Source organism: Cololabis saira, chromosome 6 (genome assembly GCF_033807715.1).
Source record: "Cololabis saira isolate AMF1-May2022 chromosome 6, fColSai1.1, whole genome shotgun sequence".
Classification (NCBI taxonomy): domain Eukaryota; kingdom Metazoa; phylum Chordata; class Actinopteri; order Beloniformes; family Belonidae; genus Cololabis; species Cololabis saira.
Genome location: NC_084592.1, coordinates 42,718,266 through 42,737,936, shown reverse-complemented (window position 1 = coordinate 42,737,936; position 19,671 = coordinate 42,718,266).

Sequence of the window (19,671 nt, the reverse complement as noted above, 5' to 3'; positions counted from 1 at the left end):
GCGATGTATCGGCGGCACACATGAAGATCGGACTCTGACCCCCCGCTGACCGAGTCCTCTGTGAGGTTAAGGGTGCTTTCACACCTGTGGCCCGTTTGTTTTGTTTGATTCAGGGGCTAAATCGATACAGTTGTTTCGTTTTTCGTTTGTTGCGTTTGTGTTCACAAGGCAACCGTCTGTAGCGGTTCAAAGCTGTTAATAAATGCCATGCGTGAACCAACTGTTCTCTCATTGGTCAGAAATGAACGTGAAAGGAGTTTCCTCTTCTACCCCAGGAAAAAACAACAATGGTTATAACCCCTTTCGCATATGGTGCTTTTCCACTTGTACCTACTCAGCTCGCTTCTACCCACCACGCCCCCCAGTGGAAAAGCGCCAATAGAGGGCGCAAAGCACAGACCGCTGCTGCCGATCCCATTCATTGTGTATGTGCTACTGGCGCAAGAGCGGACCGCTCTGCTGCTGAGCTCAGCGGCACCTGGTGCGGCGTTTGCGTTGCGCCTGCCTGCCTGAATTGAAAATTTTTTAATTTCACCGTGCCGCGCTGAGACGACATCTCGGCACGTCCAATAGGAGAGAAGGGGGTGGCGCGGCGAGGTTGGAAGGTAGATTAAGGCCCTGTCCCAATACTCCCCCTACCCCTCGTTTTCATCCCTACCCCTAAATTTTGCGCGTTCCCGTGAGGGTAGTGGTGTCCCAATTCGTCTTTTCACCTAGGGGGAGTGGAGAAAACGAGGGGTAGTGGCTATGAATTGTCCCTACGGAGCGAGGGATTTGCGATTCTCACGCTGACCTAGGGACCAAAAATTTTCCCAGAATGCTTTTCGTCGCCATTTGCGGACTGAATAAAAAAAAAAAACATGGCGGACATTTCTTATTTTTTAGTGAATAAAATCAATATTTTGAGTTAGTTTCTGCATAAAAATTAGTTTTGATTACATTTCTAGCGAGAAATATATATTTTACTTTCATAATATTCACTCAGTGAATGTACATAATCACTTTTTTTGCCCGTTTTTTGCAATCTCGCCAGAATAAAGGCTGATTTATGGTTCCGCGTTACACCAACGCAGAGCCTACGGTGTAGGCTCTGCTCCCGAAGCCGGCGGGTAGACAGAAATCCCGAAATTTTCAGAGCAAATTTCTTAACAGGCGTACCTACAACTGTTAGATTTCATCTATTAAACCAACATTTATCTTCTTAAATGATTTATTTCAGCCAGAGGTAATTCTCCACAGAGCTGCAGGTTTCTCCCCGGGAAGACGGCGCAGTTTGACCCGGCGATCAATCCTGTACTCCGGCTGCTGCTGCTCCCCGGTCTCATCATCGCCGAAAACATCAGATCAAATTTTTTAACAGGCGTTATTTGGATAAACTGAGCCCAGGTTGGGGATCTTAACGGTTACTTTTACGCCTGAAAAAATATTAAAACTTAATAAAGTGGCATATTAACAGCGCTACAGCTGAAATTAAAACAGCTTTTGGCTCTCAGCTTCCTGATTAGGAGTAGGGATGAAAACGAGGGGTAGTGGGAGTATTGGGACAGGTCCTTGGGAAGATTTCAAGTGCCCTAAAATCTGTCCCTTCTTTTTTAGGGGTAGTGAAGAAAAGAAGGGGGAGTATTGGGATTGGGCCTAATTTAAAAAAAAAAAAAAAGATTTTTTATTTCTTTAAGATTTTGCCTTCAATACATATGTGCAGTGAGAGAGAGGCAGGAAATAGGGGGAAAAGAGAAGGGGAATGACATGAAGTAATGGTCTGGCCGGCGGGAATCTAACCGGGGACCTGCTGCTTCAGGCCCCACAACTACCCGGCGCTACTGAGGTAGATGCATGTGTTCTCTCACCTGCAACCGGTTTGAGAGGATCTGTAACATGAACAAGCCCACCCCGGTCACTGAAAAGGTGTGGGGATTAAAGCTGACATTTTTGCAGAGCAATTGTTGAAATTTTGATTATTTGTTTAGCTGTTGCTGCTGGGTTTTTTCCTCAGGGAGCTGGTTATTTTTGGAAAAAAATATGTTGAAAGTAATGCATACTGTATTGTACAGTAAAAAGGAAAAAAAAAGAAATGTGTTGCACACATGAAGCAAGCCCACTCACATCACTGAAAAGATGTGGGGATTAAAGGTGTAATTTTTGTAGAGCAAATGTTCAGATTTTGGCTCCTGTTTATTGTTGTTGTTTCAATCTCTGTGACCTGGTCAGGTTGAAAATCTATTTTTACAGAGATGGACAGTTTTTTCGCACATATGTTCAATATATGAAATAAATTGCAGTCGCATTTGAATGCAAAAGATGTGTGTGTGTGTGTTGGGGTTGGGGGGGGGCTCGAAAATTCTGTTACGTACAAAAGGGGGGCCTGGAAAAAAAAGTTTGGGAACCCCTGGAGGACGTTCGGATGCATGTCAGACGTTCTCAGTTCTTCAGGATGAGGTGACTCAGAGTCGGAGTAAATTAGTGAGTTATTTATATATAGTGAGTTATTTCCATACGTCTCGTACCTGGATGTGACATCTGGACGTTTCACAGACGGACGCAACGTCGGCTCGTCACCAGCGATGTGGACGAAAAGGAGGCAATTTGGACCCTCATTAAATTTTCAAAGGTCCTGACGGCCCTCTGAAAATTGGACCAACTGTTTCAATGCAACCTCAATTTTATGCTACAGTAAGTGCAAATTAGTTTCACAGAAAATATTTTTAATCACACTCAGCCTAGTTAATTTGCTGAGTGCTAATTTCCCTCTTCTCCTCCTCAGAATCGCCCTCGGTCATGAAGCGGTGAATCGCTGGATCTTCTTCTCTCACGGTACCGATCCACCTGAAACTGGAACTCGGACAGTGTCTCACTTTGATTTTTTGTAGCTTCTTCTCCTCGAAAATATCCAATAACACACGTAGGAATTACGACGGACTTAGTTATTTACGTTTTCACTTCATTCCCATGTTTGTTGCAGGTTGACAACAATCTGCGTCCACAAGATAATGTGAGTAAATAAGTAAGTAACGTTTATTTCTAGAAAAACCTTTCACAGACAAGGGAATGTCACAAGGTGCTTCACAAAGAATGCAAACAATTCAATAAATGTTAAAATACAATAAAAATAAGACAATACAAATAAAAACCTCCTAGAATAAAATTACATGAAATCAACATGATGGTCATAAAACAACCCTCTCATTACCGATGTTTAACTTTCAAGTTTCAAACTTTATTGTCAGATATGCTATATAAACGTACAGCACAAATGAAATTACAGTCCTCTCTGACCCACGGTTCAAAATACAAGTAATAAAGTAGAATACAATAAGATAAAGAATAAAATAAGAATAAAATAAACAGTCCACATTTAAAATGACATAAACTAAACTTGAATATTGAGTATTTACATGATGAAATAAAAAAGGAAATTAAAGCTGCAAGCAGCGATGAACGGGCCCTCGCGCGTGCAATTTGCACCAATTAAGGTCAAAGGACTCAAAACCGAGTCCGATGACACCACCCACGGCTCTTTATGTCAAACCATTCAAAAGTTATGGCAGAAAATAGGAACTATCAAATATCGACCAATCAGAAGAAGGGGCGGGGCTAATTCACACCAATTATGGTCAAGGGACTCAATACCGAGTCCGAAGACACCACCCACGAGTCTTTATGTCAAACCATTCAAGTTATGGCACAGAAAAGTATTCTAGGGGGCGCTGTTGAGCCATCTTGCCACGCCCATTAATGCAAACCATGAAATATCAAATTTATCGCCAGGCCTGGCCTGCATGTAAAATTTGGTGACTTTTGGGGAACTATCAAATATGGGCCAATCAGATGAAGGGTGGGCGCGCTTTTTGGCGTTTTAGCGTCAACACGGTAACACTTTTGAAAGAGAAAAGTAATATGCGTTGTTGCAGAATGGAGACGCACATTTTGATGTATAACACACCTGGGTGCACGTTATGGTTCAGGCTCTGAAGCGGCTGAAGAAATGGCATAAATTTCGCCAAAATGACACAATTAATTAAAATGGCCGACTTCCTGTTCGGTTTCGGACATGACGCCAAGAGACTTTTCTTTTTTTTTTACCTTGTCTGCACACATATTAATGATTGGCAGGTAAAAACCAAAGGCATATATATGTGCATTATTGCTATATTTAATATATATACATACGCATACATACACATACATACATAAATATATACATACAAACCCAGTGATTTTTTTTCCTTTTTTTGGGGGGTGGGGGGTGACATCCACTGCCAATCCAAGAAGCAGGAACACACGGAGGCACACGTCTAGCACTGGAAAACTGCAACAAAAACCACAAACAAAACACAAAACCAACAAAACCAACAGGGAACCGACCAAAACACAAGCAGCAATCAACCCAAATCACAGTCTGAGCTAAGCTACCGCTAACTAACCCTAAAAACTACAGAGCAAACATGCAATTGAACAATCCAGTGTGTATGTCTATGTGTGTGCGTGTATGTATATAATCATGCGTGTGTGTGTGCGTGTGTGTGTACATGTCTTTGTGGCTATGTGTGTGTGTATGTATATGTATACGTATGTGACTGAGTGGCTATATGTGTGTGAGTGTGTGTGTGTATGTGTGTGTATGAGCGTGTATATGTGTGGCTAAATGTAACTGTGCGTGTGTATGCATACAGTATGTGTGGCTATGTGTGTGTATGTGTGCATGCTCTTGCGGCCTCGCAAAAGACTTTTCTTTAAGTTGCGACATGATACAGGTGTGTACCAATTTTCGTGCATGTACGTCAAACCGTATTGTGGGGCTTGAGGCACAAAGTTTTCTAGGGGGCGCTGTTGAGCCATTAGGCCACGTCCATTAATGCAAACCATTAAATATCAAATTTTTCGCCAGCACTGGCTTGCATGCGAAATTGTGTGACTTTTTGGGCACGTTTAGGGGGGCAAAAAGGCCCTCCTTTCGTCAGAAGGCTAATAATAAAAATTCCTACGGATACAAAAGGGCCTTCGCACTGTAAGTGCTCGGGTCCTAATAAATAGATTTTGAATAACTATATAAACTGGTGGGGTAGTACAAATAGGGGAAAGTGAAATGTGTAGTTCCTGAGTTCTATATAAGTACCATGGACTGTACTTGATAGTACCTGCTAGTACTTGGTAGTACTTGGAAGTACTTGGTAAATACCCGGGAAAAGGTCCTCTGGAGGACGTTCTGCAGCCGGAACGCCAGAGAACTCGTATCCTTGATGACATCACAGCTCGGTTAGCATCGCACGTGTCGAAACGCAGACTGTAAATATTTCACAAGAACAGAAGTACTCAGGTTCAGATGCTGAGAACCGGCCTCCTATCATCCGACAGTAACCGTCTACACGTGTCTCTAGATCCCCGGAGGGTCTCTGAACTTCCCCGTCTTCCCTCTCTTCCCTCCCATCTCTTCATCAGTACTTCTGCTCGTCATCCCGCCCTCCGTGTTTTTTGTCATTTCTAATTTCTCCTCCCGGTTTCATTCTGTTTCTGGATTTCCTGCGGCGCAGCGCTGTTTGTTATTAAAGAACTCTGGTTTGATTACTGCTGCCTCTGTCATCTCCTGCATTTGGATCCCTCACATCTCCCTCAGAACAAGCAGACAGACGTTACAATTACCCATCAATAAAGCCTGTCGGAAATAACACTGTTAGAATCTCTTTCTCTTCCTCGCAGCACAGAATCATTCCCTCACAAACATCTCTGTGTTGTGTTGCAGGCCTGAGATGAAAATACCGGTGCATATAAACAAATGAAAAGAAGATGAGAAAGAACGAGAAATATCTTGAGTGCATGAGTCTGCTAAGAAAGAAGAATAAAGGCAAATGTAGATTCTTCTTCAGGGTTGCAGATTTCGTTATGCCTCGTTTTACTTCCTCTTTAACCTCACATGACATTAAGAAGATTCATTATTGTAAATTCACCAAATGAGTGTCTCTGCATTAGGAATGGGCGATATTTTACCGTTCACGATATACCACGATAAGAATTTGTCATCTCGTGGTAAAAACGATAAATTCCCGTTGCTGACGTTTTTGTGTAAAGCTGATTTATGGTTCTGCGTTAAATCGACGCACAACGTACGTGAAAGAAGGAAGGAAGGAAGGAAGGAAGGAAGGAAGGAAGGAAGGAAGGAAGGAAGGAAGGAAGGAAGGAAGGAAGGAAGGAAGGAAGGAAGGAAGGAAGGGAGAAAACAAGGAAGGAAGGAAGGAAGGAAGGAAGGGAGAAAATAAGGAAGGGAGAAAAGAAGGAAGGAAGGAAGGAAGGAAGGAAGGAAGGAAGGAAGGAAGGAAGGAAGGAAGGAAGGAAGGAAGGAAGGAAGGAAGGAAGGAAGGAAGGAAGGAAGGAAGGGAGAAAACAAGGAAGGAAGGAAGGAAGGAAGGAAGGGAGAAAATAAGGAAGGGAGAAAAGAAGGAAGGAAGGAAGGAAGGAAGGAAGGAAGGAAGGAAGGAAGGAAGGAAGGAAGGAAGGAAGGAAGGAAGGAAGGAAGGAAGGAAGGAAGGAAGGAAGGAAGGAAGGAAGGAGGAAATGAGCCGGAAAGAAAGAAAGAAAGAAAGAAAGAAAGAAAGAAAGAAAGAAAGAAAGAAAGAAAGAAAGAAAGAAACAAGGAAAGAAAGAAGAAAGAAAGAAAGAAAGAAAGAAAGAAAGAAAGAAAGAAAGAAAGAAAGAAAGAAAGAAAGAAGAAGAAAGAAAGAAAGAAATTCCCGTTGATGACGTTTTTGTGTAACAAACATGGCGGATCTGAGAGCGAGATAGATTTATAGTTACAAATGATGTGACAGGGACCCCGGCATGTGTCCTTCTCCTCCCTGTGACCCCAGTATCCCCATCATCCCCAACTGGTCGATAGAAAAAGGATGAATGACCGAATCAATAGATATAACAGTAAACAGAACAAAATGTACTTTCCTTTTTTTTGACGGCTCCTACTTTAATGGAAAAATCATCAAAACAATGTTCAGCTATGTTTGCTTAATGTTCCTGGGATGTCTCCAAGCAGCCATTTACCCAGTATGCAATACAACACTAGACGTACTGCTTGAAAAGGCACTTGGAGACTCTAAAGAGCTCGGAGCATTTCATAAAGTGCATTTAAAAAATAAAAATCATATTGCACGAGTAAATAGATGAGGGTTTCATAAAAGACATTATTTGAACATATTTGATCTTTTTTTTTTAATAAACAGGAAACGTGTCTCAATCAGTGTGGGGAATATCCCCTTCAGTTCACTTTAGTTCAGAAATACTTTATTAAAGTAGCATTAGGCAGGATTGAGGCAGGATTTATGAAAAAAATTCGTATACGTTTTAAGTTTTCTAGTAATAATGTCAGATGAAGCGTTCCAAACCCAAAAGAATGATTCCTCTAGTGTATCTCTCCGTTGCCTTGAACAGGCTGTGTGCTGCAAAATGTGCTGCAATTCCGGGCCCGAATTTCTTGCGCTGTCCTGCGGATGTGACGTCACATGACGCTGCATGCACGTTCTCCCCGTTCTCCCGTGCCGGCTTCGCTGTTGGCTGCAGTACCCCGCCGTGGCGAAGCTGGCGCTAATGAGTCTCATTTCTTAAAGGAGCCTCATGCTCCTTTAATCCTCAAAAGGAAATTAGTTGTTCTAGTAGTTTCATGATTTAAGTCTCTTCAAAGATTCATTGTAGAGATTTATTGCTGTGGGCAGGAAGGACCTGTAAAGCTCTGAAGGTTCTACTGTAGAGGTCTGAAGGATCTCCTGTAGAGGTCTGAAGGATCTCCTGTAGAGGTCTGAGGCATCTACTGTAGAGGTCTGAAGGATCTCCTGTAGAGGTCTGAAGGATCTACTGTAGAGGTCTGAAGGATCTACTGTAGAGGTCTGAAGGATCTCCTGTAGAGGTCTGAAGGATCTCCTGTAGAGGTCTGAAGGATCTACTGTAGAGGTCTGAAGGATCTCCTGTAGAGGTCTGAAGGATCTCCTGTAGAGGTCTGAAGGATCTCCTGTAGAGCTGGGTGCAATTCATTGATGTGTCGATGCATCGCAATGCGTCACGTGACGATTTGGAATTGATTAATTAAATGTTTTTTTAGTTATCCAGATTCCAGACTGAATAAGCTGCTGAATCATTTCATTTTCAAGAATGCACATTTCTTATTGTTCACTTGAAATATGGCAGATATGTTTACACTAAATACATTTGATGGAAGTACATATCTTGTTTACTTGAATTAATGAACTTATTAAATCCAGGGCTTGACCGTTTTCAGTGTTTTCCGCCAATAGAGGGCGCTCTCATGCAAGTGCAGCTTTCCCTGGTCAAAGTTAAGTAAGTAAAGAGCAAATGTTTACATAGTCATAAAATAAATTATTTTGTGTCTTTGAAAAATACATGTCAAATGTTCAAACAACCTTGTTATTTACTTAATGATTGTTGTTAGAGGAACTGAGTTAATTGATTGCCTATTTATTTACAAATGTAGCCACAGATGAAGACAAAATCAATCTTGTATGGAAAAAAGCATTAAAAAATCACAATAATCGAAGAATCGTGGCACCAATAATTGAATCGACAATCGTTATAATCGAAGAATCGAAGCTCCAATAATCGAAATCGAATCGAATCGTGAGGTACCCTTGTTTGCACACCCCTAATCTCCTGTACAGGTCTGAAGGATCTACTGTAGAGGTCTGAAGGATCTACTGTAGAGGTCTGAAGGATCTACTGTAAAGGTCTGAAGGATCTCCTGTAGAGGTCTGAAGGATCTCCTGTAACGGCCTGAAGGATCTCCTGTAACGGCCAGAAGGATCTCCTGTAGAGGTCTGAAGGATCTACTGTAGAGGTCTGAAGGATCTACTGTAGAGGTGTGAAGGATCTCCTGTAAAGGTCTGAGGGATCTCCTGCAGAGGTCTGAAGGATCTACTGTAGAGGTCTGAGGGATCTCCTGCAGAGGTCTGAAGAATCTACTGCAGAGGTGTGAAGGATCTCCTGTAGAGGTCTGAAGTGTTTCCTGTAGAGGTCTGAGGGATCTACTTTAGAGGTCTGAATGGTACTTGAGAGTGTTGCTCTGACTGTGCAACAGCAGAGTTCTTTTTTTCTACAACGAAGGTTTGAAGAACAACTTTATAAAGGATGATGGATGGGAAGTTCGTCTCAGTTCGTCCCACAGTCAAATATGCATTGGTGAATCTTTCAATGACATACTCAGTGAAAAAAGATTGAAAACATCTTTTACACTTAAAGAATGCTAACTAGGATGTATCATGAGCAAGGAGTGTCGGGTCATTGGGCTTAGCGTTGCAAACAGGTCGGAGAATTTTAAAAGTTCTGCTTCAGAATTCAAAGACTAATCAACTTAACGCCATCACATGTACAAACTTGTAACAGCAGTGATGCTGAGTTTCCATTTTCTGCTCTTGACAGACGTAGCTTATTGCAATCACTGGTTATTGAACTATTCAATCGACGGTCTCCAGGCATAATGACATCTGCATGTAGTGACCGGACATTATGTCTGCAGCAACAACACCATCAGCACTTCTTCAGTTGGTTCAGCCACTGAAAATGTATTACTGCTACTTCAACATAGAACAGAGAAGTGCAGGACCAATTATATTGGGAGGGTTTCCAAAAGAAATCCAAAAAAATAAAAGCACAATGACAATCAGAGTCATATTGAGTCCAGGGTTAACTTCATTACACTTTTACATGAACTTGACTGTAATTTTGCAGTTGCAGGTCTTTTCTGTTCTTCTATAGAAAATATTAAATGAAGAGCTAATTGCAAAGCAGCAAAGGTGGAGCTGTTTAATAGCTCACTACCTGCATGGAAATTACATTTAATAAAAGTAAAAGCGATATTGGATGAGGTAATAAGCTTTCAACAGCAATCTGCAAAGGCCAACAGCTTGGACCTTTCTGAGTCCTCGGTTGAAATGTGCTAGTGTGTGTGTGTGTGTGTGTGTGTGTGTGTGTGTGTGTGTGTGTGTGTGTGTGTGTGTGTGTGTGTGTGTGTGTGTGTGTGTGTGTGTGTGTGTGTGTGTGTGTGTGTGAGTGCAACAATGTGTCCCTGGATATTTCATTTTTAAGGTGGTCGCCCTGTGAAAGGCACGAGGGGCATGTCCGTCAGGACGGAAGGCTTTCAACACGACGGCTCTCCTTGGGATGGATGCCAACCCTCCAAGTCCCCCCCCCCTTTGAAGCAGCACATATGTTCCCCGGGGGAAGGATGAGCAGCTCCGCCTGGGAGAATAGAGGGAGGAAAGATGAGTGTTTCCATCTGTCTGTGGATCTGGGGGGGGGGTGACAGACCGTTGCATCTCCCCCTGGAAGAGACAGGAACCGTCAGACGTAGGCGATGGGAATGACCACGAAACTGCGTATGGCTCAGGAAGCATTCGCTTTCTTTTTTTGACTATTTTTTTTTCAGTTTTGCAATGTATACAAACATATCAATATACCAACAGTATATACATAATATAAGGTAAGGCATAATGGTTACACTTCCTTACCCTATCAAAGAAGAACCAATCAACCAACAACCAGTCAGTCAGTACAAACAACTACATTAAGTACTTGGTGTAAGAGATGTATCGATATGGTCTAGATCGGGGGTCGGCAACCCGTGGCTCTAGAGCCGCATGCAGCTCTTTTAACACCGCCCTAGTGGCTCCCTGGAGCTTTTTCAAAAATGTTTGACCTTTTTTCCCCCTTTTTTTCAATTTTTTTCCCTTTTTTTTTCTTTTTTTCTTCCTTTTTCCTTTCCTTTTTAATCTCGACATTTCGACTTTTTTTCTCAACGTTTCGACTTTTTTCTTGAAATTTTGACTTTTTTCTCGACATTTCGACTTTTTTCTCGAAGTGCATAATGAAAAAAAAATCTTCCCCCAATAACTAATATAGAACAATGCAGCATGTGTTTGCCTTCATTCTAAGGCTGATACAAGACTTTTCATTTTTTGCGGCTCCAGACATATTTGTTTTTTGTGTTTTTGGTCCAATATGGCTCTTTCAACAGTTTGGGTTGCCGACCCCTGGTCTAGATAAGACCCAAATTTTGAAAAAAAGGTGTTATATTGTTTTCTGAGAAAATATGTGATTTTTTTCCAGGGTGATGCAATTATTCATCTCAAAAGAACATCTGCTGATAAATAGAGGGGAATCAGATTTCCATGACACTGCAATGCACTTCTTGGCCACACACAGAGCAACTTCCATGAATTTGAGTTGTGCACTGTTTAGAGAACCACGAATACATGTGAAGTTCCCCAATAAACCCAGTTCAGGGTCCAGTGGAACACTAACTAACTCCTGTGATCCTGGTTAAAGTGGAGCAGATATCAGGCCAGAAAGGCCTCACTTTGGTACAGTGCCAGGTACAATCCAGAAAGGAACCAACTTCAGTGTCACATCTCTGACAGGTCAGATTTGAATGAGTGTAATTTTTCTGGGGTACAGTATAATTGATATAGAATATTATAGTTTATCTACGGTGGCCGACAAGGGCCAAACGCACTGCAACGGCCTAATGCGTCTCAGTTAAGGAAAACGGCTTCAACTACAGAAACGATTCAAATTCACAAACTCAAAACAAGGTACAAAAAGAGGAAGTGGTGCGTTTTTCTTTTGAAGATGGTTTCTTGTTTTATATCGTTTTGTGCTTTGCATGGTTTCTCTATTTGCAGCGCGTTTGATGATGCTGCATTTGTCTTTGTTTTTTGCAGCACGTTTTTTCATTTGCACCACGTTCCTCTTTTTGTACCTCGTTTTGAGTTTGTGAATTTGAATCGTTTCTGTACTTGAAGCCGTTTTCCTTAACTGAGACGCATTAGGCCGTTGCAGTGCGTTTGGCCCGCCCTTGTCGTCCACCGTATTTATCAGTCTATACCGGGCATTGATAGTAGTTGACAAGCTGTTTCGAAGGAAGCATGCACTTTGAACGTCTTGGTCCCTTTGACGTAGCTTTCGACTTCAGATTTGGCCTACAATAACTGATGTGGTGCACATCGGGCATTTTTTCGCATGAAGGAGGGTTGGGTAGCTGACAGCCGTACGTGGCTGCGGTTGGGGGGAGCTGAACCTGAGGGAGGCCCGTCTCTCCGGCAGACACCGGCCATCTGGCCGAGGGGTTTGGAGACAGTGGAGCCCTGCAGCCCTGCAGCCCTGCGCCTCACGCCGCGTCCCGGTTGCCCCCCCGCCCCTCTCTCAGGTCCTCGTTCACACCGGAACAGACGCTCTGAGATGGATGAGAGACGACAGATGGAGTGTCTGACATGAGCGGCACTAAAGAGAGGAGGCAGGAGAGGAGTTTGGAAAAACAACAACGCTGTTGTCAGTCGATTAAACGTATACATCATGTTGTTTTCTTCAGCAAACATCCAAATCCGGACATGTTTGGTGTTCTGTTCGGTTCTGGCCAGTAATGTCCAGTCAGTTGGATTCGTCTGAAGCAGGAAGCTCGTCGTTGGACTTATCGGTCAGTCCCCTCACAGTGGGTCATCGCAGACTTCCACGTCTGGCTCGGCTTTGTTCCTCACAGATAAAAAGCTTCTCATCTTTCAGTCATTGATTCCTCTCTGTGGCTGCAGCAGAGCGACCCGCGTTAAAGGCAAGGCAAGTTTATTTGTATAGCACAATTCAACACAAGGTAATTCAAAGTTATTTACATAAACATTAAAAGCGGCAAGACACAATTAAACAATAAATAACAAATAAAATGAAATAAAATGATAAGAAAAGAGGTAAAATAATAAAAAGCACAAGTTTTTAAAAAGTAAGGGCAGTAGAGTACAGCAGGTACATCTCATTCTTAAAATGGCAAGAATTATGTTTCTATACGGTCAAAACGTACAAAGACCGGGTGAAATACAGTATTACAAAAGTAATCTAACAATTCGTACAGTGAATTTTAAAGTCTAGTGCTACGGGGGTTGACCGACAGGACAGAGGACACAGGGTTTAGTGCAGGAACTCTTTATTCTCTTCTTTCACCCAAGACACACGTGCCGTCACCTTCAGCAGCCCTCTTGCTGGAGTGCAGCTGCTCTTTATGAAGGCAGGCAGGGTGGAGAGGCTGATTGGGCACACCTGTGCCCAATCAGCTGAGTGGCTGCTCCTCCACCCTGTCACATGCTGTCTTCGGGTCAGGGAAGGAGGAAGAGAAAAAGGGAGGAAAGAAGGAAGGAGGGAAGAATTGAAAGAAGGAAAGAATGAAGGAAGGAAAGAATGAAGGAAGAAAACAAGGAAAGAAGGAAGGAAGGAAGGATGGAGGAAGGAAAGAAGGAAGGAAGGAAGGAAGGAAGGAAGGAAGGAAGGAAGGAAGGAAGGAAGGAAGGAAGGAAGGAAGGAAGGAAGGAAGGAAGGAAGGAAGGAAGGGAGAAAATAAGGAAGGGAGGATGGGAGAAAAGGAAGGGAGAAAAGAAGGAAGGAAGGAAGGAAGGAAGGAAGGAAGGAAGGAAGGAAGGAAGGAAGGAAGGAAGGAAGGAAGGAAGGAAGGAAGGAAGGAAGGAAGGAAGGAAGGAATGAAGGGAGAAAAGAAGGAAGGAAGGAAGGAAGGAAGGAAGGAAGGAGAGAGCAGGAGGAAAGAAGGAAGGGAGAAAAGAGGAAGGGAGAAGGAAGGAAAGAGCAGGAGGAAAGAAGGAAGGAAGGAAGGGAGAAAAGGAAGGGAGAAAAGAAGGAAGGAAGGGAGGAAGGAAGGAAGGAAGGAAGGAAGGAAGGGAGAAAAGAAGGAAGGAAGGAAGGAAGGAAGGAAGGAAGGAAGGAAGGAAGGAAGGAAGGAAGGAAGGAAGGAAGGAAGGAAGGAAGGAAGGAAGGAAGGAAGGAAGGAAGGAAGGAAGGAAGGAAGGGAGAAAAGACGAAGGGAGAAGGAAGGAAAGAGCAGGAGGAAAGAAGGAACAGGAGAATTAGGTCGTTTTGACCCGAAGACAGCACAAGGTTAAACACCAAAACGATGGAGATGCTACATGCGCTGTGTGAAGATGCCACCATAACAGGAGCTGTTATTCCACATCCTCCGTTTTGCATCCATAGACACATACACACATTATCATCATTGGTCAGTGCCACCAACACCTCGTCACTGTCCCAGAACCCCCCAGGAACACTGGCATGGCTGCCCAAGAGGTGCTCCAACCGTATCTGTGGTTGATGGAGCATTCGCAGTGAAGAAGAACCTGATGTGAGCATATCCAGGTAAAGAAACCCCACTATCTGCGTATATCTAAATCTATCTATATCATTTTGCATTACGCTCTCAGTCCCATGTCAGGTGTTTATAGACAAGTTTTATGTTTATATTCTACCATGTCTGTTTTTACAGGATCAAACCTCACAGAGGATCAGGAGAGCTACAAATTCAGACATTCAAGGGCACGACGAGCGATTGAAAATCCTCCCCCACAGTTTACACATGTTTATCTTTTTATTTAATTGAACCTTTATTTATGCAGCTAAGTCAGGTGACGATTACTTCTCCTTCACAATGACGACGAGGCCAAGAGAGAGACGGGACAAACAACACAACGTTTACAACAAACAGAACAAACATACTTTAAATTAACGGTTTCTGCAGTGACATACAGTCCTGTAAAATAGTAAATACTTAAAGGCAGGTGCAGCACGGACTAACTTTGTACCAACATTTTAAAAGATAAAATCTAACCTCAATGAAGTAAAACTCAACTCTAATGTCTGCTGCAGATGATTGCAGGCGCTTGGAGCAGAAAACGGGTTTTGGGTTGATAAAGCTGCTGGAACCAAGTGTATGACTGAATACTGTTGTGAATACTTTTGTAAATGCTGTGAATACTGTTGTGAATGCTGTTGTGAATACTGTTGTGAATGATGTTGTGAATACTGTTGTGAATGATGTTCTGAATGATGTTGTGAATACTTTTGTGAATGATGTTGTGAATACTGTTGTGAATACTGTTGTGAATACTGTTCTGAATGATGTTGTGAATCCTGTTGTGAATACTGTTGTGAATGATTTTGTGAATACTGTTGTGAATACTGTTGTGAATACTGTTGTGAATACTGTTGTGAATACTGTTCTGAATGATGTTGTGAATACTGTTGTGAATGATGTTCTGAATGATGTTGTGAATACTTTTGTGAATGATGTTGCGAATACTTTTGTGAATGCTGTTGTGAATACTGTTGTGAATGATGTTGTGAATACTGTTGTGAATGCTGTTGTGAATGATGTGAATACTGTTGTGAATGATGTTGTGAATGATGTGAATACTGTTGTGAATACTGTTGGTAATGCTGTTGTGAATACTGTTGTGAATACTTTTGTAAATGCGGTGAATACTGATGTGAATGCTGATGTGAATACTGTTGTGAAGGCTGATGCGAATGCTATTGTGAATACTGTTGTGAATACTGTTGTGAATACTTTTGTAAATGCTGTGAATACTGTTATGAATACTGTTGTGAATGATGTTGTGAATACTGTTGTGAATACTTTTGTAAATGCTGTGAATACTGTTATGAATACTGTTGTGAATGATGTTGTGAATACTGTTGTGAATACTTTTGTAAATGCTGTGAATACTGTTGTGAATACTTTTGTAAATGCTGTGAATACTGTTGTGAATACTTTTGTAAATGCTGTGAATACTGTTGTGAATACTGTTGTGAATGATATTGTGAATACTGTTGTGAATGCTGTTGTGAATACTGTTGTGAATGCTGTTGTGAATAATATTGTGAATACTGTTGTGAATGCTGTTGTGAATGATGTTGTGAATACTTTTGTAAATGCTGTGAATACTGATGTGAATGCTGTTGTGAATGCTGTTGTTAATACTGTTGTGAATGCTGATGTGAATTATATTGTGAATACTGTTGTGAATGCTGTTGTGAATATTGTTGTCGATACTGTTGTGAATACTTTTGTAAATGCTGTGAATACTGTTGTGAATACTGATGTGAATGCTGTTGTAAATACTGTTGTGAAAGCTGTTGTGAATATTGTTGTGGATACTGTTGTGATAGTAGTTGACAAGCTGTTTCGAAGGAAGCATACACTTTGAACGTCTTCGTCCCTTTGACGTAGCTTTCGACTTCAGATTTGGCCTACAGTAACTGATGTGCACATCGGGCATTTTTGTCCAACGTTATTATCACCCACCTCATGGAATCAAACCCATGATGGAGGGTTGGGTAGCTGACAGTCGTACGTGGCTGCAGTTGGAGGGAGTTGCTGTTGTGAATGATGTTGTGAATACTGTTGTGAATGCTGTTGTAAATGCTGTGAATACTGTTGTGATTACTGTTATGAATGATGTTGTGAATACTGTTGTGAATGCTGTTGTAAATGCTGTTGTGAATGATGTTGTGAATACTGTTGTGAATGATGTTGTGAATGATGTTGTGAATACTGTTGTGAATGCTGTTGTAAATGCTGTGAATACTGTTGTAAATACTTTTGTAAATGCTGTGAATACTGTTGTGAATACTTTTGTAAATGCTGTGAATATTGTTGTGAATACTGATGTGAATGCTGTTGTGAATACTGTTGTGAATGATGTTGTGAATGATGTTGTGAATACTGTTGTGAGTACTTTTGTAAATGCTGTGAATACTGTTGTGAATACTGATGTGAATGCTGTTGTAAATACTGTTGTGAATGCTGTTGGGAATACTGTTGTGAATACTTTTGTAAAAGCTGTGAATACTGATGTGAATGCTGTTGTGAATGCTGATGTGAATACTGTTGTGAAGGCTGATGTGAATACTGTTGTGAATACTTTTGTAAAAGCTGTGAATACTGATGTGAATGATGATGTGAATACTGTTGTGAATTATGTTTTGGATACTGTTGTGAATACTGTTGTGAATACTGTTGTGAATACTGTTGTGAATACTTTTGTAAATGCTGTTATGAAAACTGTTGTGAATACTGTTGTGAACGCTGTTGTGAATGGTGTTGTGAATGGTGTTATGAATACTGTTGTGAATTATGTTTTGGATACTGTTGTGAATACTGTTGTGAATGGTGTTGTGAATACTGTTGTGAATACTTTTGTAAAAGCTGTGAATACTGATGTGAATGCTGATGTGAATACTGTTGTGAATTATGTTTTGGATACTGTTGTGAATACTGTTGTGAATACTGTTGTGAATACTTTTGTAAATGCTGTTATGAAAACTGTTGTGAATACTGTTGTGAACGCTGTTGTGAATGGTGTTGTGAATGGTGTTGTGAATGATGTTGTGAATACTGTTGTGAATGCTGTTGTCAGATTGTTGTGAATACTGATGTGAATGCTGCTGTGAATACTGTTTTGGATGCTGTTGTGAATACTGTTGTAAATGCTGATGTGAATGCTATTATGAATGCTGATGTGAATACTGTTGTGGATGCTGTTGTGAATGCTGTCATGAATACTGTTGTGAATACTGATGTGAATGTTGTGAATGCTTATCACTGAGTGGTGTTAAAGCAGCGTTTTGTCAGTCAGAGTTTTGTGAATGAACAGAAACCAACACGTTTGCCTACGAGGGTGAAGAGAAGACCAGCATCGCAGTGGCGGCTGCAGCTCTGGCAACAAATCAAATAGCGGCATGATAAATGACATCCGGTTCATGTTGGGAGGGTTTTAGAAGCAGACCTGTAGATTACATCTCTGTGGTTGGAAGGACACGTTTGCTGCTGGTCAACAGTATCAACAGCTCGACCTTCATATTGGCTGTTTTTCTTCTCCCTGTGGACGTGTCCGTTCATGCTTTCCGGAGGCGTTTCTCCATGAATCAGCTGCTTCACCTTTAAGGAGGACATCTTGATGTTTAGCCATAAATGTAAACGACAAGCATCCGCCCATCTGTATGATACGGAAGAGTATTAGGGCCATGCAAGAGAAAAAAAATATTTGAGAGGGGAAGATTTTTTTTTTATTGTGTACTTTGCGAAAAAAAGTTGAAATGTTGAGAAAAAAGTCTAAATGTCGAGATAATGTTGAAATACAATTTCAAGAATAAATTTCGCCTTTTTTCTCAAAATTTCAACTTTATTCACAAAATTTTACTTCAACATTAATCTCGACATTTCAACATTTTTCTCGACATTTCGACTTTTTTCACGAAATTGTACTTCAAGATTAATCTCGACATTTCGACTTTTTTCTCAACATTTCAAAGTTTTTCTCAACATTTCGACTTTTTTCACGAAATTGTACTTCAACATTAATCTCGATATTTCAACTTTTTTCTCGACATTTCGACTTTTTTCACGAAATTGTACTTCAAGATTAATCTCGACATTTCGACTTTTTTCTCGAAGTGCATAATGAAAAAAAAATCTTCCTCCTCTAAAATATTATTTAAATTTTTCTCCTGCCTGGCCCTGATAGTCTTCCGTAGTATGAACCTTTGCGTTGCATCAGAAAAAAAGAAACTAACTTGATGTCTCCTTCTATTTTATGCAAAAAAAAAAAGTTAATAACAGTTGAGTTGAGTAGGACTTACTTTAAACACACAGCGAGGAAGGAAAAATGAGATGAAAGACAAATGGAAAATATTCGAGTGGATGCTTGATGACTCGAGAAATAATAGGAATGTCATCTCCTTCCTTTCAGATCACACATTTCATCTTGGGCTTGCATGCTGGACGCGATCCCTCGGCCCTGGCTGTGACAGAACTCATAAACCTCAGGCTCCTCCGTACTTTCAATTTGGACAGCGCTGCTTGGAATCAGACGTTGTGTGGCTGCAGTGTCAGCCGGTGAGAGCTGGGAGCACCGGCGCCGTGGCACGGCGTTATTAATAACTCATATGCACAAGCATGGTGTTATTGAGCTGTGCCGCTTGCAAACATCGAATGTCACTTGGTTTAAACAGATGAGATGAAGGAAACGGTGATTACAGCCATCGTAGTGAAGCTTCTCCCTGTGAATAACAGCGAGTAGCTGCATGTTAGTACTCTCCGTAGGGAATTACCTCGATAATTAGAGCTCATACAGTAAATGCTATGCATTTACAGACTCGGTACACACTCGCACTGTTGGTATTCAAGGAGGTGCTTGCTGTGGTAATACTGGCTAATTAATGGTGCGTGAGCTCAACGCACACACATAAACACACTTGTGGATGTTTGTGTCAGCAGGATTGACATCTTCAGCTTTGAAAATCACCCATAAGGCCCCGAGGGGAAGAAAACGGAACCCTCAAGCAGTGCCGCCCCTCCCTAAACGCAGAACACACGCTGTGCGTAGGGCCTCATCTTCCAACGGGGGCCAGGTTTTGCGCTAGGGGACGCATTTGCTCGGCAACGCATATGCTAATGGTTCGCATATGCGCTACCGTGAGGAGGAGGGGAGAAAAGAGATCTGAGGCCACGTTTACACATAGCCGGGTATTTACAAAAACGGATATTTCCCCCTCTACGTTTTCAAAAATATCCTCGTTTACACGAACCCCGCATGAAAACGCTGTTAAGGTGCTATGAGCAGCCAAACCTGCAGAGGGCAGAGAAGCGTAAAGTCATGCAAGCCAATCGGAATCCTGGAAAAAAACATCAACACATCAACACGTGTGGAGCCTGAATAATATGGTTCCGTGTTAAATCAACGGCGTAGCCTACGTACGGTGTGCGTTGCTGCGTAACCTACGCCGTAGGCTCTGCGTTGGTGTAACGCGGAACCATAAATCAGCCTTGACTGCAGTTACTTCCAAGACGGAACG